Below are 23,827 nucleotides of genomic sequence, written 5' to 3' on the forward strand. Positions count from 1 at the left end.
ATGGAGTCGAGAGTAGAGCTTAGGATGGTGAGATCGTTAGTGGAGGCAACCTTGAGGTAGATTTGAGTGTCATCTGCATAGAGATGATAGTGGATCCCGGATTTACTTAGGAGATTTCCCAGTGGTTCCAAATAGAGATTGAACAATGTGGGTGCAAGTATAGAGACTTGAGGAACACCTTGACCTACCGCCAAAGGCGATGAAAGACTGTTCGCTATTTTGATCATTTGGGATCTATTAGAGAGGAAGGAAGCAAACCATTTAAGCACAGTGCTCTCCATGCCCATTCTCTGTTGCAGAGTGTTGAGGAGAGTGTTGTGATTGACAGTGTCAAAGGCTGCAGAAAGGTCAAGGAGAATTAGAAGACAGGACCCCCAGAATCGAGTATCCTCAGCACGTCATCAACCACTTGCAGTAGGGCTGTTTCAGTGCTGCAGTTTTGGATGAAGCCAGACTGACAATTGTCAAGAAGATCATTGTCCTTGATATGACGAGAGAGTTGTTTCGCTACACATCTTTCTGTGATCTTCGCAAGAAAGGGTAGGTTAGTGATGGGGCGGAAGTTGTTGAGGTCCTTCGCATCAGCAGTGGGTTTTTTAAGCAGAGGAGTGACCTGCCCAGTTTTGAAGGAGACAGAAAGGGAGCCTTGACAGAGGGAGAGGTTAACCAGAGTGGTCCAATAGGAAAGAGAATGGGTATAGAAGTCAATGGCAATGGCACTGGGGATGGGGTCCAGAGAATGGTTGGCGTTTTTGTTTCGAGGATGCAATTGAGAAGGGCATCTTCAGAGAAGGGGTCAAAGTTTTGCCAAATGGCTAAGGATTTGCGCTCCTCTGGAGGGGTAGGATGAGCGACCTGATCCACAAGGGTTTTCACTTTTTCGTCAAAGAATATAGCGAAATCCGCTGCTTTCTGTGTAGAATCCTCCAACTTGGAGGTTGGGGGAGAGCAGTTAGGAGGCTTGATGAGATCAAATAGTTTTTTGGGTCTATTTTTGGCTGAGTCAAGGAGGGTTCTGAAGTGCGACGCTTTCCCAAGGAAAATGTGCTTGTGGTACTTGGATCTTGCTGAACGAATCATGGCCAAATTATCGGTGGAGGGCGCTTGCCTCCATTGTTTCTCCAGGCATCTTAGCTGCTTCCTTTCTTCATAGAGGGATTTGTTGAACCAAGGAGCTGAGGGAGTGGGCCTTATCTTTTTGCTTTGGAGAGAAGCAACGTTATTGATTTCGACTGCAAGGACTGTGAGGCATTGGGAGGTGAGTTCGTCAACATCAAGGTTTGGGTCTAGCCTAGGAAGTGATAACAAAGCTGATTCACAGAGGGAACCGACATCAATCTTTTTAGCATCACAGAACCAGGAAGAAGCCCTCTTAGGTTGGCAAAGAGTTTATTTATTTATTTATTTATTGAAGTTTTGTATAGTGCTAGCTAGACCCGAGGGTATCAGATCGCTTCACAGTATGTACAGTTATAGAGTGAGATAGGTGAAGAGAGAATGGGATGAGGAGGTGGTCAGACCAGTCTACATGAATAGGGGTAGTGATAGAGAGCATTCCTGCTTTAGAAATAACAAGGTCCAGGATTGAGCCCTTGGAGTGTGTTGATTCTGTGCAGTGTTGGATAAGATAGTTTGCAGAGAGGAAGGTGGCCAGCGAGTTCGCAGAAGAGTCTTGCTGTGAGCCCCAGTGGAGATTGAAGTCACCCACGAAGGTCTGATTGTCACTTTGCGAGAATTGGTCGCTGATGAAATCCGTGAGTTCCTCCATAAACGAAGGGAGGTAAATGACATGTAATCTGAGGGGTGAGCGGTGGTGCAATTGAAGCTCAAGAGAAAGGCATTCAAAAGTGTGGAAGGAGCTGATAGGAGAAGCCTTAAGTTGAAGGGAGTTTCTAAAGATGACTGCAACACCTCCCCCAACGTTGTCAATTCTGTCATTCCTAAATATAGAATAGCCTGTGGGTAATAGGAGATCAAACATAGAGTGAGAGGTATCGTTAAACCAAGTCTCTGTGAGGAAGGGCATGTCAATATTGTGAAGGGTGATGGTATCAGAGATTTCACATTTGTGTTTTACTGCAGATCTGCAGTTGTGGAGCAGACAGCGCAGCTCTGTCAAGACTGTTTTGGTGATGGGGGCACTTGGGCTCTGAAGGGATTGTACTTATACGGGGGTGCTCGGGGGTTTAGGTGGTTGCTTGGTTCTGACAGAGGAGATGGTCGGAATAGTGTAGATAGTAGAGTTACTAGGAGATGCAGGTTGAAGAAGGGTGGAGTTCAAGGGCTTGTGTGAGTTAACGACATTTGCAAACGACAGGTTGAGCTTGGCTATAGTGGGGTGAGGGGGCGAGGTGCATCTCGTGGGAAGGTGAGGGTTTTCCAAAGGAGTAGAGGTGTATGGAAAGGTGGAAATCTTGGAGCTTAAAAGTGAAATGGCAGTTACAAGCTGGGAGATGGAGGTGGTAAGAGAGCCTAGCTTATTTTCCAGAGAGAGTAAGGCAGAGCACAGAAGGTCGGGTGGCTCGATGGAAACCGGAGGGGGTGGAATTGGTGATGGAAGGCAGGGAGAGGAGGGGGGACAGGAGGAGAGTTGGGGTATAGGGTTCAAAAGTGGGGAAAGGTGGAGGTTGAGAGCGGGAGTTGGTGAATCAGAGGTGATGGGAGAGTTGACGTTGTTGGTGTTGCAAGAAGGAAAGGAACTAAGGACATATTTAGGGGGAGATGGGTGCGGATCACGGCAGCAGGGTAGAAGGAGAGGGGAGGACTGTGTGAAGTCATGGGAATGTAGGAGGTTTGGGAGGAAAAGAGGGGGTGGTTGAAGAGGTCCTGTCAGCTAGAAGAGGTGGCTGTGAGGGAAAGGGCTTGTGGCAGACTGAGGGGGGTTGGGAGAGAGGGAAGTTGAAGAAAGGAAGTGGTTCTGCTGGGCCCGAAGGAGGGAAATAGAAAGGGTTACCAAGGTGGGAAAGGGGGTAGCACAGCATTGCTGGAGGAGTGGGAGGAGGGAGAGAGAAGCAATGGGTTTGTGGAGAAATCGGGGTGAATACCGAGGGGAGGAGGGGGTAGAGAAGAGGGGGGGGAAGGAGGAATAAGGGGAGCATAGGGAGAGTTAACTGGGGGAGAAGGTTGGAGGAGAGGTGGCCTAAAAGGGGGGGGTGGCAGGTAGGAATATGGGGGAGGAGAAGAGATTGGAGTACCGGGATGGTGCAGATCGGATGAGGAGCATATTAGCTAGAGGTAAGGTTTAAGTAGTGAAGGGGGGCATATTGTGAGGGGGTAGGAATAGGAGAGGAGGGCACAGGGGAGGGGGTGGGAAGAGGGCCGACCTGTGCTTCTCGAGGGTGCAGCCAATTGGAGTGTAGGGGGGTCAGGGGAGGAGAAAGGGAGTAATGGGTGGAGCTAGAAGAAGAGTCAGGGGAAAATCCGGTCACAGAGGAGGGGAGAAGGGAGGGGAAGAGGTGGTCAAAGAGCGAGAGACAGGAGTCTTTGCCTTGGATCATGACAGTACCGTTGTTATAGAGTGAGACATTGAGGTAGCCGTTGAAACACGCAGAGGGGGACATTTTTAGTTGTTTCCCATGAGGGATAGAGGAGGAGGAAGTTACGGGAATTATATAAGCTGGTGGACCAAGAGGGGGTGTCGTGAGTGAAGAAATGAAATCGTTTTTAAGCCTCCCAAAACGACCATTGTGAAATTGATCAACAAAAAGGGAATCCGGGAAACGTTCAATAGTGTTCTTCTTCAATCGTTTTACTGCAGCTTTAGTCTGATCGGGAGGATACATGATTTTGTAGCAGTTAATTCCAGCCTTAATTCGAGTGGTGGCCATGTTGGGAAAATGAGGCCGAGGAGGGTTGGGGGGATATGAGAAGGGTGTTACTAGGAAAGAGCGTGGTGAGGAGAAGTATAAGGACGTAAAGGGGGCACATATTCCAGACGTCGGGTGAAGATATCTGAACTAATGTGCTGTCCGGAAGTGAGGCGATTAGGAACAGGTTGTTACTTCAGAACAGAAGAAGATGTCGGGCTTGGGAGTCTCTGTGATTCCGCTGGTACTTGTTGGGCTCTTCATCTAGGTAAACTGATGCCACCTGGCACTAGATAATATTTACAAGGGAATTCTTTACATATGACAGACTAGTAAATGACAGACTAGTAAATGACAGACTAGCAAAATCCAAATATGCACGACAACCTCGTCATCATAAGACCTTCTTTAGAGGTACTCAGAACAGGGTGCGTAAATCATGCAGACCACCTTTAGGGGTACTCAGAACAGGGTGCGTAAATTATACAACATGAAAAGCATTTCCTAGCACCACATATATGTAAAAGGACCTGGCTCTGTAAAAAACTCGCAGTCTCCCTGGCCAACTGGCCATCTCCGAGGGGGACTCAAATGCCCTGAATCCATAATGTCAAGGCTGCTGCCAATGCAGCGAGAGTCCTAACTCGATCAGAACTGTCCCCACTGATAAAGTGGCCTAAACGGTGCAGCTGGTACTACTTGCTTCATAGTTGTAAAAGGCCTAAACGGTGCAGCTGGCACTACTTGCTGCGCAGCTGTAAAAGGCCTAAACGGTGCAGCTGGCACTACTTGCTGCACAGCTGTAAAAGGCCTAAACGGTGTAGCTGGCACTACTTGCTGCACAGCTGTAGAAGGCCAGAACGATGTAGCTGGCACTACTTGCTGCACAGCTGTAAAAAGGCCTAAACGATGCAGCTGGCACTACCTGCTGCACAGCTGTTAATGGCCTGAACAATTCAGCTGGCACTTCTTGCTGCGCTGAAGTGAGCGAGAGCCTTCCAGCCCGCTTATGGCGCTCAGTAATTATCAAGCTCTTTCACCGCTTCGTAGGAAGAAGGCGTCGGGCCCCCACAGGGTTGTGGAGGGGGTGAGGGGGAAGGTGTCAGTCCCCGCACGGAAGGGCGCCCACGTCAGACAGTTGCTGCCGAAGCCTCTAGGTGGCTCCCTTTTTGCGAGGACCGGTAAGGAGTATCAGCAGAAATCAAACAGCCTCACTGAAGTTGGAGACCGACTTTATGGGGCTCCTTCGTTTCTGCTGGTAGGTCACGGGGCCCAAGAGTCTGCTTCGGGTATACAATCACAGAAACGCTCGCCTCACATAAGTATGCTGTCTGGTTCTGACATTGTATGCAGATTGAAGGATGTTGCAGTAGTTATCACTTGCCAGCCTGTAAGCCTGTGAAGGGCTTGAGCTTTCTGATGCAGGGTAATTCGTTTTTAGCTATTTAAAAGCCCTTGTAGAGGATAGGTGCCTTCGTTATGGTGGGGGGCTCTCGCCTTGAATGCAGACAAATCTCTGTGGGGCCAACACTAGTACGGTGTCGGCCATCTTAGATCAGGCATTTTCGAATTCGGGCTCTGTGAAGGGCTTGAGCTTACTAATGCAAGGTAATTCGTTTTTAGCTATTTGAAGGCCCTTGTAGAGGATGGGTACCTTTGTTATGGTGGAGAGATCCCGCTTTTAATAGCTGGCAGCTCTCCGTGGGGCAGACATTATTATGGTGTTGGCATTTTGGATGAGGCAAACTTGTTTCGGGGAGCCGGGCCTCTGAGAAGGGCTTGAGCACTTCTTTGGCTCTGACACAGATCCTCTCAAGTCTGTTGTTGCTAGAGGGAGACCTCGATTCACATCTTTAGGGTGCCCGGCCACTCAGCGGGCCTTAGCGCTTGGTGGAGGGGGCCGAGTGTCGCAATGGGCGGCCATTTTGAGGACAGGCACTCGTACCTGCTATCTGCTGCTCCGATCCTCGTGCTCGGCGAGGAGAACACTGTTCCTAAGTGTCCTGCGCAGCCGAGAGTTTTGTGCATTGGCGCCGCTGGAAAACTCCTCATGGGCTCCTAGCCCCTCCGGGCATCGGTGAGGCTCCGAAGCTACTACAGGCCGACCGCCTGTTTCATTTTCCCGGCACCTCTCGGAGACCGCGATCGTGCAGCCCCCTCTTGTCTCCGCCGACCACTATCAGAGGTACATGCCTCTTTTAAGCCGATTTAGGGGTCCCGGGGTGCCCAAATGTATGCTTTATTCGACCATAGCCAGCGGAGCTCCAGGGAGTCGCTGCTTGTCAGCGCCATCTTAGACATCCTAGACCGATTCCAGGTGTGCCCGCGGGATATGTTTGACTAGAGACCAGCTAGCTTACAGTGCCACCACAAGCCCCTTAACCTTACCAGGGAGCAGATGGTTTCTGGCAGGGCCGGACTGGCCGTAGCGGGCACCGGCCAATCCCCCGGTGCGCCGCATGGATGGGGGCCGGTTTGGGGCCCCTGGGAGCTGTTTTTGTTACAGGGCCGTTTTTGCAGCATAGCCAACGCCAGGGCCGGATTTGTTTCCCAGTCCGGCCCTGGTTTCGGGCAACCACTGAACATGACAACTCTGACCCCTCAGGGGTTGTGAAAACAGATCAGAGCTTTTCACTCACTCAGACTACTCATGCTCAGAGAAATATACATAATGTATGGAATACATGTGCTGCGATAATCAGTAGACAGATGCAGATGAAGGAGATTACAAGCACCAAAAGTGTAAATAGTAGATACAGTTCTGCCATGGTGTTAAAACAGTGTATATATGCAGGCATATAAACAAGGCAGTAATCAGGCGTACACCTACTATGCAAGCCCTACTCTAAGTGTACCTAAAGTGTGTGTAGGTATACAGCCAAGAATCTCCTCAAGGGATGATCCAGCCCTATTTCCTGGCGGACGAATATGAAGGACCCCATCTTGGTCACGAACTGGACACGCCTCACGAGATGTCAGACCGCTGCATGCTGAAGTCTCAGCATGCAGGAACCTTAGGTGTCAGCTGAAGTGCCTCCTCTGCTAATCTATCGGGATTCTCATTATTTATAATAGAAAGCAGCCTTGCAATATACGTTTAGCTTAGTGGTGTTATAGATATATAGATAGCTCTGTAGCCCCATGGATGAAGCTAGAACGACATTTGTACTTCGTGCGTGAAGGGTCTTGTACAATATTTTCAAGGCATTGTGATAATGGTGCGCGCAGCTAGTTGTGTAAACAAAGTAGTTTCAGAGAAAGTAATGCAACATTGTTGTGCACGCGAATATGTGCAAAAGGTTACGGCTGATATGTTATTGTAAAAAAATAGGACAATGTAGGAAATGAGCAGCTTCGCTACATGGGCCTAGCCCGAGAACATAACACCCACTCCTCATACTAAGGTTCGATATATAAAAAGCTATCTTATAGCAATCAGGCCATAATTAAATCGAACTAAAAATGTTCAAAATTACTTCTAAAATTGTCTAAAAGCAAGCCTCCTTTAAAATGTTCATAGAAAAGCCATAAAAGCCATTATTGTATTGGAAATCCCAAGCACTCAGAAAGCCATGGTGCCTAGAACAATAAGCAAAAGCTGTTTTGATCTAATTTGTTTAAAAAATAGACCAAATGATTACCACCACACGGAAAGGCCAATTGTTTAAGTGTTCCGAGTGGTAGACACAACATTGTTGTTGCCCACATCCACAGATGATGGTCCCAGAGGCGCCCCTTGTTATGTTATTCTTATTTGTAACCTTGAAGCAGGTTTATGGAGCAAAGGTGATTCCATCCAGTTCCCACAACAGCCGCTGAGGGAGGGACTGCATCCTGTATGCATATTGTTGTGCCAGTGTCTGTTTCACTTGGAGCCAAAGCACCCAGGGTGGCTCGAAGAATGCATTCATCAGCAATGGAATACGCTGGGGACAACAATACCCATGGGCGTTTAAGGGGTCCATCAGTACTTCAATGTCCAGTGGCGCAACCAATTGTGATCCTGGGCATAGAGCCAATACGCATTCGTGACTCCATAGCAGGCAGCAGAATACAGGCCGTACACAGTGAAGCCAAACAGACCTGAAGGAAAAGAATCAGTGCTCATTCAGTTCTCGAAGCAGAGGTGTGCCAAAGCAATGTACCAATTACTCACGGCACCGTAGCACAAGCAGTACTGTCTCCATTCTGGGTTTAACTGAAAGGTCCATTGCAGAGCATAAAAATTAAAATCAGGATTCCCGCCCCAAGTAGCAGGACAAGCGGGAGCCCTCCAAAAACGCTTCTCAACATGAAGTTTATGAAAGATGGGATAACGCCAAAAATCACCTGAAAGGTACTAACCAGTTCAGAGCCGATACATTTTAAAAAGTGCACAATTCCCTTTGTATCACACATAATAAAGATATGGTGAACTAGCTCCCCAAAATGTAGCATGAAGTTAGTGTGGAGTAGTGTCTGAATCTCAGACCAGGACCTTGCAGCCTGGCGATTAAACGTCTCTCTGGCCGAAGTTATGGCCACATCCTTTTGAAAAAGCATGGCTTTCATTTTGATAATAGAATCAAAGCCTATGTTAGAAACATTTATCAAAGCCCATAGCGTTGCCTCCCTAAATGTGTGGGCAGGTGGAAACAGTACTTGTGTGTAACAAGTGACAATGGAATTAACCGTTACCTGATAAGCGTTCCCCGGTTCCATTAAACAGCAACCGTGATCCCATTTGAGAGCAGCTTGAAGACACAATAGCCAGAGAACCCTTCAGATAACAGTAAGAAAACAGAAGTTACAGTGGGCTACACTAGATATAGCACATCACAATATTCAGGAAATAAGTAGATAGTACAACCAGTATTGTGTGCTCAATGGATCAAGTAACACTATGTCCCCAAATAGCGTTAAGTATATAAGAAAAAACACTTTCAAATATACACAATATATGAAAAGGGTCCAGAGCACCGCCAATTATTAATACATAGTCCGTCAATCCGACAGGTCCAAAGTTCTGAGACACGATTCATAAAATATAAAGACGCTGCAAGAGACTGGTAGTTTCAATTGCTTTAATCTTTTAGGATGTTCATTTTATTGGACAATCTGAACTGACAAACAGCAGGCACTTGTTTCGTCATATTCAAATACTTTTTCAATCCTCAAAGAGTCTTCACCAAATGGAAGTACATAAATATTTCATCCAGTATATGTCAGCAATCAGAAATAGGACAAGTTTGCAACTGAAGCAGTGCATGCTCCATGAAGAGAAATGTCTTTGCAAACCAACGAGGGCCCGCCTAAAGCATCCTCACAGTCAGAACCGCTAAGAAAAACTTTTTTGTCCCTATTTCTGCATCTAAAACTGAATGGTAATTCCCAGTACTCATGCACATAACCTTCCCCTTGTATTCATATCGGACTACCTGTTGGTATTGGAGACAATATTGGAATTGGAAAGTTGTGACCAGTAGGGTAATGTAACCATGGATTATCCAGTCTGTGGATGGTGTCTCAGCCACAGTATAAGTGATTAGTCTAATTTTTCAATTGCAACATAGTATATTTTGCATCTCTTTGTGACCTTACTATCTGCTTTTCTGTTAGATCATACACTGAAATCAGACCTGTGCTGTTGATGTAACACCACGGCACATGGCCAGGACATAGTGTTTGCAATGTCCAGCTCAGTAACACAATGGACCGTAATTGTAACTGTCCATGCTGTAAAATTGACATATCTTGCTGTATTATTTCAATTGCAGAAGATACTTTGTTGCCCAGTGAATACATTCTGAATGATAATATGGTCATACCGTTGTCAACCACAGCCAAAGCCTTTTCTAGTTAAACTTGTCAATCTTGCGCAATCTCCCAGCAGCTTCCTGTTGAGAAATTTTCTACAGCTCGTTGTATATTTCGTGGTAGAAGTGCTTTTGATGTGGGTTTTGTGGGGCCTACTAAAAAGAAGTCCCTGAGATCCATGTCATCAGAAAGAAGGGACAAGTGTTGCTTCACCTGAGAAAGTGTTGAGGTTTTTAGCCAATAAAGGGACATCTTCTCAACACTATATGATGTCACCACCATGGTTCCCTCTAAACTGCACGCCTAGGCTTCCCTCCACGCAGACACCTACAATCAGTGCGCACTACAAAGGATTCCACTGCATTCAGTAAATACTTCAGTGGAGCCTCTGAAGTGCAGCTGATGGTGATGCTGCTGCGCTTCCAAATGCATTTCTTAAGACATGTTTTTCGTCTTTAGAAATGCTAATGGGGGGCGTTTAAATACCTGCAAGGCTGTCATTAAACAGCAGGAGAAAATTCCCAGAGCTTTCTTTGCAGCCCGAGTGCCGTTTGCCAAGTCCACAGACCTCTGGCTCCTCCACATTTTGTTTTCTCCTTCTCTGTCTGGCTGTGGCATCACCCATGCTTGTCTGAGGCCTTATCATTTGGTATGCTGGTTGGTCTCAGTTCTGCAGCCTCTGCTATTTTTACTGGCATTTCACCTCTTCAGCGACTCGTTAAACGCTCTTCCCCAGCGTGATGCAGCTTACATCACTGCCTCCCTCCAGGCCACCTCCTGATTTCTCCTGATTTCTTCAGTTCTTCTCTCTTTGTTTGTTGCACTGTGTGACATCACGGGCTTCGGCTGTGGCTTCACATGTGCTTTTTCTGTTTGTAAGATGCTTCTATCCAGTACAGCACCTTCAGCTCTTATGGTTAGTCAGTTACTTATGAAACACTCGCTACTGCATGCTGCTATTCACATACTTGTCTACCACCTTAAACTGCTCAATATGTCAGTTTATCATTGTAACCAGCACTTCTCTAAACTGCCAGGAGCTCTGCAGTATGTGCCGTTGACACTTAGGCAGCGATTACAGACACAGCAACAGGACAAATTGTAGGGTTTGTGGTGCCCGGACAGATTAGGAACAAGTGAGTGCCCTTTTCATATCTTTTATTAGTGCAACAGGTTATTGTCAACATGACAAAGCAAAGAGCGAACAAATAGGGCAAACATTTTAGGCTTAGCAGAGAGTACACTCTAAGTGGCCACTAAAAATACTTGCCCAGACACTAAGGGGGGTCATTAGCATGGCGGGCGGACAAACCCCGGGAAATGGGACCACCCGCAATGCATGGGGCGGTCCTGCAACTACTATTAGGATGCGCCCGCCACACTGGCGGGGGCATCCCACATTTTTAACATTGCGGCAGGCGGTGCTAAAAGCACTACCCACCGCAATGCCAAAAACGCAAGTTATGCATTTCAATGCACAATGTGACAGGCACAGTGTGGTGCCTGCCATGTTGTACATTGAAGGGCAGGGGGGTACCTACCCCTCATGTGCACCCCCCTGACCCCTCAAAATCACTGCAGGCCCGCTACGGGACCCCAATGTTGAGGACTGCATGCCTTTCCGTGGTGGCGTTGCCACGGAAAGGCACTGCCTCCATATCAACAGCTTTTTCGCCCAAATGACCCATCGACCGGGCGGAAAACCGGCAGATGGTCTTTCCGTCCGTCGGTGTCCCCCCGCCATAGTAATATCGCAGGGGAGAATTTGAATGCAGGCGGGTGAAAATGTCAGGTGGATCACCACCGCCATGCGGGCGGTGACGGTCTGCCGACATACTAATGATGCCCTAAGTACTTGAAAGGTAATCAGGCGTTTAGGGGCATTTGGGGAATGATTTCGTAATATTACTTATCTGATTATAAAAAACAAACGTCAAGTACTTCAGAACGTGAGCCAGAAAGCAAGGACTTGCAGCAGACTTTCCAAACAATAGGCCTTTGCCCACAAACCAGTTCACCAAGTTCTCCCACTCACCTCAGAGACAATTCCAGAAAGCCCCCAATAGAAACCTGAAGGCCGTTCCAGACAAGCCAGACCCCAGCGTGCTGTCTACCAGTACATTCTAGAGAAGTGAAAACGTCCCCTTGGGGCATTTCAGCTAGATCACTGTGGAATCAGATGGTCCTTTCTAAAAAGGAGATGCACCACAGTGCATTCAGCTAGGCGACTGTACCCCCACCCACCCCTTTACAATATCAGGCCAGTCGACAATGAAAATTAAGAGCTAAAGATAAATACATATTGTTTTCATCCATTCCATTTGAAACTTTGCAAATCAGCATTTTTCAAACAATCTTAACCTTTTTTAAAGTAAGTTTATTTGAATCAATCAATCAGCATACGTAGAGTGCAACACTGTCACCCCTAAGGATATCTGGGTGCTGGGATGCAATGCCTCAGTCAAAAAGCCAAGTCTAGAGTTTGTTTCTGAATTCTGCCTGGGAAGGTGTACTGGGGGGAGGGAGGGGCGCTGGGTGGCAGGAGGAGAAAAATGGCAGGAAGAGGGCAAGAGACAAGCAGAAAAAAGCAGAACAGAGTGCAAGAAGCGAGCAGAAAAGGCAAAAAGAGGGTAAGAAATGAGCAGAGAAGGCAGAAACAGATGGCAAGAAGCAAACAGAAAAGGCAAAAATAGGGCCAGAATTGAGCAGAAAAGGCAAAAAGAGGGCACGAAATGAGCTGAGAAGGCACACACAGATGGTAAGAAACAGGCTGCTTTGTTTAACCTTATTATTGCCACACATGTCTGTCATTTTTAGCCGATAGCATGTTGTATTTTTTCCACTTTTATTCTTTCAGTTTATCTTGCAAATGGGGCTCAACTTGTATATGTGCTGTATTGTGGTTGTGTAAGTTGGTGAATGCAAGAATGAATACGTGATTCATGGATGCACAAGTGCAAGGGTGCATGTGTGATGAATTATTCAGTGCTTAAACCAATCAGTGACTAAGAAGTAACAGTTAATTAAAAGTAATGCTCATTGGCAGTGCCAATGCTTTTTATTTACCTATAAGTGGTAGCTGATTGACTTGCCTTGTTGCAATCTCATCACTCAGTTGCACACACATGCAAGAAATGTGTGCACACCAACATTCCATTGCCGCACATAAGAGAGAAATTAGAGGGAACATTGGTCACCACCCCATAATGTTCTGATTGTATGTATCGTTGATTAGTCCCATTTATCCTAAAATCTTTGGTGATACCAAGGAATCTAGATTGACACCCATTCATGTCCACATGCCAAACCAACCAACCAACCCTTCCAATTGGGATCTGATGAATTAAAGGAACCATTCAGTATCATGGTATCTAGTGTATTCTCACTGAAGTGTGTTAGATGCTGCCAGTTCTTAACGCGTGAGAATGCAGGAATACGAGGTGTGTTCAAATCCTTTGTTTGGTCTAGTCCTAGACAGGACGTTTGTTGCACTGTTTTATTGAGAAACATGACTTGATGTGGTATGAGGCATGCTCTAAATAGGACCTCATTTCCCTGAACCTGCCCAACCTTTGTCCACAAGACAGATTTTGTGTCTATGGTGTCTTTCCAAAAGTCTAAACCCTGTACAGACAGTTGGGAAATACAGGAAGCAGAGTATATCAGCTTATTGTTTGTGAGCATATTTTTCTTTGCAGGTGTAGGTGCAGGCCTATAATAATAAGAGGCTGGATCTGATGTGTCAAAACCAGAACAGGAAAAAGGCAGTTACCAAACCAATCCAGAGAATCTGGAAAAGTAAACCAACTGTAATCCATAGATGTATACAGGGAACAACAAAGTAATTATTTTTCAGCCAAAGATAGAGAGCAAACACTCGTAGCTTGAAAGGAAGAGGCGGTGGTGGCAGCTCTGGTTCACTTGAATCCGTCGAAGTCGTCATAATGCACAAAGTAGCCTGACGCCGTCCGGGCTATTCTTGGCAGCTCAGCAGGTTTTTCATAACTGGGAGATGACTCGATCTGTGACATATTAAGCAAAAAACAACGTTCACAAGGAACTCATTTTCATCATTTGATATACTTTCAGGCAAGGAATAATTTTATCTTGCGTGATTTAAACACAACCAGAAAAATGGGAAATAAATCCACAATACAATTAGGCCTATTACTTTCGTAGCTGCAACCTACAGACCAATTATTTCAGCTGTACTCGCGTCAGCTGAAGTGAGTATAATTTATTTTTCAAAAACGAGACATACAATATTTCAATTGTGTATCTACACTATATACATTTTAACGGAGCTCTCCCTCTTTCAGTTAGACAATTGAAAGAGGGAGAGCCCCGGAAAGATTTAAATTTGTTTATGAAAACTGAATCTACTATACCCCAAAAGGGCTCCCCTTGTCTAACTATTAATAACCATTGTCACCATTCTTGTATAGCACTAAGTTTACTTCACTTTTTTGGTTATGGTCACCTCACTGGCGTCACAAAGTCACGCCACATTGTAGAAATGTATATAGTGTATATAGTGTAGATACATAATTGAAATATTATATGTGGGAGCAAAACGCGTTGGCTGATGATTTTAATTAAATGCTTTTTAAGACGAATAATTTGAAATAAAGAAGTGACTTTTCTAAAAACTTCTGGCACGTTGGACTTTGTGCGCTGCGCACCCCCACTTGTTATATTAATCTTTTGATCTGGAGCACAGCATCGCCATTCAACGGCTGACGTAGAGGGTTGACCGCACAGCATCTGTACACAAAGGAACTGGTACGAGGTGCTGCACTGAAGGTCCGCTGTTGCTGTTAGCTACTTGGTTTTGTTATTGTTATTGGTATTGGTATTTGTATAGCGCATGGCTACCCGGAAGCATCCCAGCGCTGTGTAGATACGGGTGGGTGGGAAGGACTCTAGATGAACAGCCAGGTCTACACTTGTTTGCGGAATTTCAGGTAGTTGGGTTCACTACGTAGCTGCAGCGGGAGAGTGTTCCATAGTCTGGAGGCATTGAGGGAAAAGAGCCTGAGTTCATTCGAGCGGAGTGCCCTATTTGCTCTTTATGCTCGGATCATCGCCCTGTTGATTGGTGGCCCATGATTGTTGATGGACTTGTGTGCTATGCAGAGTGCTTTAAAATGTACACTCTGCTGCACAGGGAGCCAGTGGAGTGAGCGCAGTGCCGGTCTTGCTGAGCAATGAGTGGTGGTATCAGTAAGCAACCTTGCAGCACAGTTCTGTATGACCTGTAGTTTTGAGATGACCTCCTTAGGGCCCCTAGGTAAAGGGCATTGCCATAGTCCAATCCAGACAAAATGAGGGCCTGGATGACTAATCTTTTGGCGAGAGGGGGTAAGAGAGGGAGGACCTTACGGAATAATTCTGAGAAGGCCGTAGCACGAGGCAGCTGTCTTTCTTGCCTGGGTTTTAAAAGAGAGGTTCTGGACTAGCCATATTCCTAGACTTTTTATTTCTGTTTTGGGGGAGGGCAATGAACCCATCGAGGAAGGCCAGAGAGTATTTATACAGAGGCTCGATTGGTCACCCAGGATCATGAGTACTGTCTTCTCCCGTTGAGTTTCAGGTGGGAGAGACTCATCCACTTTACTACCTCCTCCAAGCAGGGTTGGAGGCCCTGAGCATGTTGGCAGGGGTGGCTCAGCGCTAGGACCAATTGGGTGTCGTCGTAACCACGTGTATTCCAAATGGGGCTACTATATCCACTAGTGGAGCCATATATGCGTTAAAGAGGGTGGGACTAAGTGAGGAACCCTGTGGGACTCCGCACCCTAATGGCATGGTTCGTGAAGTGGGGTTGTTTTGGAAGACCTGAAAAGATCTTCCTTCTAAGAAGGATTGCAGCCATGTTCCGGACACTCCTGCCCCCCTAAGGGGGTGGATCCAGGAGGATGATTGCAGCTGTATCTCCTGCGTCCAGGATTTTCCTGGTTTCCTCCACTACTGATAGTATGGCGGTTTCTGTCCCCTGACCGGGGCGGAAGCCCGTTTCAGAGGGGTGAAGGGCTCCACTACTTTCGAGGAAGGCCGAAAGTGCCCGGTTGGCATGTTTTGCCTGAAATATTATATGTCTCATTTTTGAAAAACGTTCATTGATGTCAAATGGTGTTTCTGCCACCACTGCGTTAGGACCCACATTCTCACAACGAACAGTTCATAAGGAGTACGACCCCATAGAGATATTTTGTGGCATCTTATTGAGTGCCCTCTGGACCCCATATAGGTGATTGACCCACTGCCACCCGAGTCTAATGCCCTTGCTGTTACGAACTGCTTTAAGTCACATTGTTTCCTCTCAACTACTGAATTCCCATCTGGATGGTAGGGGAGGAGTACCCCAAGGCCACATCAAAGCTTCCAAAGGCTTCTTTGTAAGTCTGAGAGCTAAACTCCAGGCCCTGGTCGAAATGTGGTGCGCCAATTGCGTATGTCTCGATGAAGATTTGCAAATCCTTCATAACAGTTCAAGAGTCAGCCGAGCGCTGTGGCCAGACCCATAGGAATCTGGAGCATGAATCCACTGCCACCAAGATGTACTTGTAAGCCCCCTCTGAGATCGACATGGGTGTCTGAGGCAGACATGCTATGGTTGAGCCCTTCGTCTGCTGGCAGATGTCACATTTGAGGACAGGAAGTTCTTGGTCTCACCAATAGTGATGTTTCAGTAAGGAAACTGTTGCAGTGACTTCTGTGTATGTTGACCTCAGATCCTCATGTGCAGCGAGTATTAAACCCAATCTATGATCAGTGTTTGTATTACCCTATCCCCCACTTCTGGAATCTGAGCATACAGAATATTTTGTGCATCTAACTTGTAGGAGTACTTGAGTGGAAAGCCTTTCAGCAGGTGGATGTCGCTGCGAGCAGTATTGACGGCCACTATGATGTCTCTGTCTATTCTCGTACTTGAACGAGTGATGGCAACAGTTTGGACTTTAGCCATTGTGGCCTCATCGGCCATGCAATTACCTTCAATGGGAACGCCAACATGCTGATGACTCAATGTGTGGATAACATGAGCCCGTTGCAAGTACTCTTTCAGCATCTTGTGCTTGATTATGCAGCCCTTTCAATCTCGAAATCCATTCTGGCCTCAATAGTGAAGATATTAATTATCGGACTGGACACAGTAGTATGAATCATACACTACACGTGTGTGAAATTCAGGATCTATACTTTGTAGTGCAAGTATCGGGGCACTGCATGTGTTTTTTCAGGATGGAACTTTCAGTCTTGTATGCGCCCCTTTACGATTGCATATGTCGCAGAATATTGGTGTCGTGTCCCTACGGCAGGCTGAGCAAATCCATCAGTATAAATTATGTATTCATATTGATCTAGTAGGCATTATTTCATTCGGCAGAGGATATTCTTCTTTGTACTGCAGGAATGCTTATGCCTTTAATGTAGAACTGAACCTGTAGTCTACATCTGTTGCAGCTTGCCCATTGAATCAATTGTGGATGTAATGCTTTGGCATTTAGAACGCTTGCTTCAGTAACGGCCTCTAAGGTTGGCACTGGGGTAAAGACAATTATGCGGTTAGATAGAGCAAATGCTCTCTCTCTCTCTCTCTCTCTCTCTCTCTCGCTCTCTCGCTCTCTCGCTCTCGCTCTCTCTGTCTCTCTGTCTCTCTCTCTCTCTCTCGCTCTCTCTCTCTCACTACAGTTGTCTGTTCCTCTGTGAGAATTTTCTCAGTGGGTGCAAAACGCATTTCAACTTTGGTGCACAAATGTGATTTGTATGCTATATGTACCATATCACCTCCATTGAAAGTGATATAGGTGTACTCGAAGGATCCAGCGACTACGTGGATCACCAGGTTTGTTGTTTTTACACTTGTGTAAATGTTTGGAAGCTATCATGTCAACTTGTATGGAATATAACATGTTTGTGTGTTCCTGTGTCCAATGGTTGATTTAAAAAAATCAGATCTGTTTAAGTCGTAGAATGGTTTTACTCATTCGGCATAAGCCAAAATGTATGTACTGCCAAAACTTTGGAATCCCAAAATAGATTGTAGTCTTTTCAGTTTTATTGGAGGTTGGAGAGGTGTGCATTTTTCTAAAAAAAATATGCTGCCAGGCTTTTGGCTTCACTCGACCACTCATATCCCAGAAACAGGATATTGAGGTGAGCAATTTTAGATTTAAAAAAAATTAAACTTGGAACCCAGGTGAGCAAAACCCAGAATTATGTAGTTCACTCGAGCCAAGTACTCCATTAAGTCATTGTCTGTTGGATAAATAAATAAGTAAAATTGATGCTGTAAACCTAGCACTGAAAACGCTGTAAAATGCTGTCAAATATCTACTTCCTGTTTCTGGGGACAGGATATTTTTGTGGCTGAGGTGCAGAGAAACTCATGCTCATCTGTCCACAATCCAGGACACAATTTAACATATTAATATTTACAGTTCAATCTATATATTTTGTAACTGTTTCATGTGCAAATGCCATTGTGGATGCACCGGGAAAAAGGCATATATGACTCATACAAACATGTTGGTTTCATTTGCATTAATTCCACTGGTATTTAGAAATGTTTTGGTCAGGGCTATCATGAATTTGTTTGAGTGCACATACTCATTTATTTGACAAAATAGTTGTTAGTAACCGTATGAAATTCTGGACTGGTTTGTATGGCTTTGCATATTGCAGTTGTGCTCTGGGTCATTTTGTTTCAGCATCAGCCAATAAGTAGGTCAGCTATCCTCATGATTAGCGGTGCTATGCCGATCAATTTGGAATTTACACATTTGTTTCAAAATGAGACTGTGCTCCACGTATTCACATTTCAATTATATTTCTTACATAATTACAATTTTTGGCACGGGTGGGGTTGAGGGGGTAAAGCAATTTGCCCAGAATCACCCAATTTACAGTCAAATGCCCTGCTCGGATGTAAACTAAGGTTGCAGGGTTTCACGTCAACAGCTTAGCCCCTGGGTCACATTTCCTCTTCGTGTGGCCACTGCTGGTCTTCCCAATTCAAGGAGGGCATACTGTCCATTGTGATTTTGGCTCTTGGACGACCAAGTCCGGGCGATGCGTCTACTGACCGAGAGGAGAGATGCCGATGGACTTGGCGGCCACAAATATCTCTCCTAATCTTGGGACGTGGAGGTGTCTGCTGCCAATTTATGGCAGGATTTCCAACCCCACCCACCGCTAAACACACCCCTAATTCTTAGCATTTCTTCACCAATCAGCTTTTCCAATGCATCTCATTGTATTAGTCATAATGTAACATCCTGAAGAAGGCAAAGTAGAAACTATGTAACATCTACTTATTCATTTAGAAAACCTTGTTAAACTTGACTGTGTCTAAATAAAATTTGGGTAACAGAGACGCACGCCACAGGAGGTGTTTGCAGCGTCTCTGTTTTGGGCAGTACCAGCTTACAGACCCCTCGGTAGAGTCCCTGGCTGGGCATTCCCGAGTCGAGAGTCTACACAGCGCCAGGACGCTGTCTCCAGTGTTTTCTCTACCTCGGACTGAGGTCCCGATACCATCAGTCGTATACGAACGGCATTTTCGGCCGTTACTATGCACGGTGTCCTCTGTTGGACGAACACCGGGACCGGTGTTCTTGCAGAGGACGGTTGGACCAGGCCCTACGGAGAACCGGGCCAGCGACTGATGGGTATCGTACGATTATACTTTTTGTTAGCGAGACTACTTATCGCATCTTCTTGAGTTGCATTATGCCTGTATGTGATTGTGTTCATTAAACAAGCATATAGAGCTACTTCTACGACTTGTGGTGATTCGTGGGGTTCTTCCTGTGTACTCGATCCCGAGAATAGTGGGATTACAAATAGGAAATGATTCTGTTATAAATAGTTAAGTGTTTGTGAAACTCCATATTTTAATTTCTCAAGTAATATTCAAATCATAATCATACTTTGACCAGGCGTATCTGTCAAAATTTCAATGTAAAAAGTAAGGAAATGAGCAAAAATAATAGCCTACAATAAAAATACTTCTAATCCTTCCTATCAGTTAGCAGAGGGGACTTTCCAGAGTTGAGGAGGTCCTTTCCTTGTACTGATCCCCTGGTTTCTTCACATTGGCAACATACTCTGATCTCTCACCTTCTGCTTGTGAATTGCACATTTTGTCTCTGCTCTGACCCTAAGGACATACATTAATGTTCTTCCACCATGATGGATAAGTAAAACACACACTGAAATAATCTTTCCAGTTCTGCTCCCGCCAGTTAAAAGAGCATCAGTTCCTGAACTTGGCCATCATGATCTGTGTATAGCACCCCAGGCATCCTCTTCATCCCCCCCCCTCCAACTCCTCCCAGCGCCTTGAGACCCTCACAGGTGAGTAGCGTGCTTCATAAATCCCTGATTGATTGATTGAAATCCCTGATTGATCACTGGTTCTTGCAGTCACTGCAAGCTTTCACAGAGCGTGCAAGGGAACACAGATTATTCAGCATGTGGCCACATAGCCACACCTGTAATAAATTACATGTGCAGTGTGCACATGTTAATGTATTGACAAATAGGTTCACTCTTCCCTGCAAGCTCATTTCCAGTCATTGATAATGCTTGGATGGAAAAAGGTGCAAGCAACACATTATGCTGAGAATTTTTGGAAGGTAGACGCTACTGGCAGGAAGCAAAGCAGTAGTGTCAAGTGATTGAAGACACAGTGAAAGACGTCATTTTGGAGTACAGTGATTCTCTTCTTAAATTTACCAAGCCAGTCAGACTGTGACTTCCGTTAGGTGGTGATATCCCAGTTCTCAACAGTGGCGGCTGGTGACATTTGAACGTGGTGAGGCGTAAAGATATTGTGGTACTGCACTGAGGCGAGCGAGCGTAGCTTGCGAGCCTGCACAAACTACGAGGGTTTCAGGGGGTTATCCCCCTGAGAAATTTTTGAAAAAAGAGTGGATAAATGGAGCATTTTCAAGCAAATTTTAGGAGGCAGGAAGGTTGATAAAGCACTTGCGAAAGTGTTATGACATCAATAGTAGAGATTTAATATGATAATAATGTAGGTAGGTCCTTGTTCAGTATACTCATGTGAGGTGTCAATCCTCACCACAGTGTGGTCTCCCTCAGGCTGGATTCTCCTACATTCAACAAAGAAAAGAACTCTAAAACAATCAGTTCCACCCGATACCAGGCAGTCACGTCCTTCCAAAAAACTCAAAACAGAACAGAAAAGCTTACTATTCCAATGAGCCTTCCTCCGATAATGCCTGATGAATAGGTCTAGTTTTTCTTGACACACCAACCTGTTATCACAATCACCTTACATGGACATCTGGCTAAATCAGGTTATAGGCATCTTAACCAGAACTCCCTATGATTGTAAATAAATGTATTTTTCTTTTTTTTATTCTAGCACAGAGAAACATAACTATGGTCTGTGAGCTCCTACGAGCACCTAGGGGCTTACTTGGTGCTATATAAAACTGCAGATAAATTAACAATTGAAATGAAAACGTGTGAAGAATTATTTATTTGTTTCCTCTTTTGTATGGTCCGACTCTGGGTGGCTGTAGGGTTTTTCATAAATATATATGGATCTATTTGCCATAAGCCTATGAGGTGACTTGCAACTGGTCCTGCATAGCAGGACGTTTTGGTTGTATTAAACAAGTAGTGTTATCATTTATTTGTTGAGTTATAAGGGTTCTTGTTTACTGGCAGTAGCGGAAGAATGGACCACACACCCCAGGTAGGCCATCAAAATAGTTTGCAAAGTTCCAGCTAGGATGCAACACCTACACCCAAATCTGTTGCCTATGGATATCAACATTTTTAGGTCTCGGCTAAGCGCGCGGAAGCGCGTTCTCGCCGAGAACCTATTGTCGCCGTGTCTGCTTCCCAGGAGACAATCTTGGCCGCGCGCATCGCCTTGGTGGCGATTTTGAAACTGGCACGCGCCGCGCTCGCCGTGGCTGTCTCCTGGGAAGCGCAAACATACACAGGCACACCTCCCCCTGCACGCATGCGCACAGACACACGAGCGCACATACACGCACGCACACAGAGACACTCCCCCACCCCACGCCGTCGCACACAGAGACACACACACAGGAGCGCACATACACGCACACATAAAGAGACACCCCCGCCGTCGCACACATACACACACACACACACGCACGCACACACACACAGACACACACGAGCGCCCCCCAAGGCCCACTTACCGCCAATCCGGTGTTCTGTCGCCTCCGCGGGGCTCTCCCTCAGGCATGGGAGCCCCGCGTCACCACTGCTCCTCGGACCAGGAACTCCGTGGGCGCGGGCTTCGCGCACAAGACGGAAGTCCCGCTCCCACGCTAGGTTTCATTTTCGAGTGCGCGCGCACATATTGTAGTCATTGGCCATTTTAAGAAGGGCTCGCTCTCCTGTTCAGCAGCTCTGTCGCTCTGCTTTCGTATCTTATCACGGTAAAGTAAAGTAATGTTCAGCACAGATTATATGTATATGTCAGGGGACCTCCACACTGATTGTTGGATCGCAACACACAGGAATGTAAGTTAAATATTATGCCTCTGCCTTTGTAAGCAGTTTATTTGGAAAGCAAATCCTGAAATACTGAATGCAGAAAGTGACATTTTATTCAGAATCCAAGTGTAGGATGTCCCTCTGAGATTAGAGACATGATTTCCAATGACAGGAGTTCCTGATTTAATCTTAAAGGTGGCATTGCTTTGATTAACATTGTTTTAAAGGATGGCTTTAATGCATGTTTGGTTTGTTTTCAAAACTTTTGAATGGTGTGCCCGTGCCTGAGGTGCATCATCAGAGCTGTGTGAATAATAACAGCTGTGAGCCCGTGCGTGAGGTGCATCATCAGAGCTGTGTGAATAATAGCAGCTGTGAACCCGTGCCGGAGGTGCATCATCAGAGCTGTGTGAATAATAGCAGCTGTGAACCCGTGCCGGAGGTGCATCATCAGAGCTGTGTGAATAATAACAGCTGTGAACCCGTGAGTGAGGTGCATCATCAGAGCTGTGTGAATAATAACAGCTATAAACACGTGCCTGAGGTGCATCATCAGAGCTGTGTGAATAATAACTGCGTCAGCCCAGTGCATGAGGTGCATCATCAGAGCTGTGTGAATAATAACAGCAGTGAGCCCGTGCGTGAGGTGCATCATCAGAGCTGTGTGAATAATAACAGCTGTGAGCCCCATGCATGTGGTGCATCATCAGAGCTGTGTGAATAATAACTGTCAGCCCCGTGCCTGAGGTGCATCATCTGAGCTGTGTGAATAATAACAGCTGTGAGCCCGTGCCTGAGGTGCATCATCAGAGCTGTGTGAATAATAACTGCGTCAGCTCCATGCGTGAGGTGCATCATCAGAGCTGTGCGAATAATAACAGCTGTGAGCCCGTGCCTGAGGTGCATCATCAGAGCTGTGTGAATAATAACAGCTGTGAGCCCGTGCCTGAGGTGCATCATCAGAGCTGTGTAAATAAAAACTGCGTCAGCCCCGTGCGTGAGGTGCATCATCAGAGCTGTGTGAATAATAACAGCTGTGAACCCGTGCCGGAGGTGCATCATCAGAGCTGTGTGAATAATAACAGCTGTGAACCCGTGCCTAAGGTGCATCATCAGAGCTGTGTAAATAAAAACTGTGTCAGCCCCGTGCGTGAGGTGCATCATCAGAGCTGTGTGAATAACAACTGTGAGCCCGTGCGTGAGGTGCATCATCAGAGCTGTGTGAATAATAACTGCGTCAGCCCCGTGCGTGAGGTGCATCATCCACATTGCTCAGGTCGTACACATTCCTGCACTCTGTACCACACTGCTTTCAAGAACAGCATACTCTTGCACACACTCTCACTGCTCACCAATTCAAAGTTTGCTAAAAAGGTTATGCACCGCATTGTCATACACAATGCCAATAACTCAAACTTTAATGCTGCGAGACCTATTGCATTGTAAATGCTTGTTAAATATAGGCAATGTGCCATTTACACATTTATCACAAAGGAATGCACACCTCTAAATAGTGCTGAGCAAAAGTTCCCATGTGGTAAACATACACAGACTCCTCTTTCTTGTATAGATTAAATATTTATGATGACAAACTTTTGTGGTTTCTCCCATTCATGTTAAAAGCTTTACGACGTACAAGAGCACCAATTCTTGGTATAGGCTGCACACATGGTTATTTACACTCATGAATTTTGTTCATTCAAACATTCGTG

The sequence above is a fragment of the Lissotriton helveticus genome, chromosome 1_1 (assembly GCF_964261635.1).
Source record: "Lissotriton helveticus chromosome 1_1, aLisHel1.1, whole genome shotgun sequence".
NCBI lineage: Eukaryota > Metazoa > Chordata > Amphibia > Caudata > Salamandridae > Lissotriton > Lissotriton helveticus.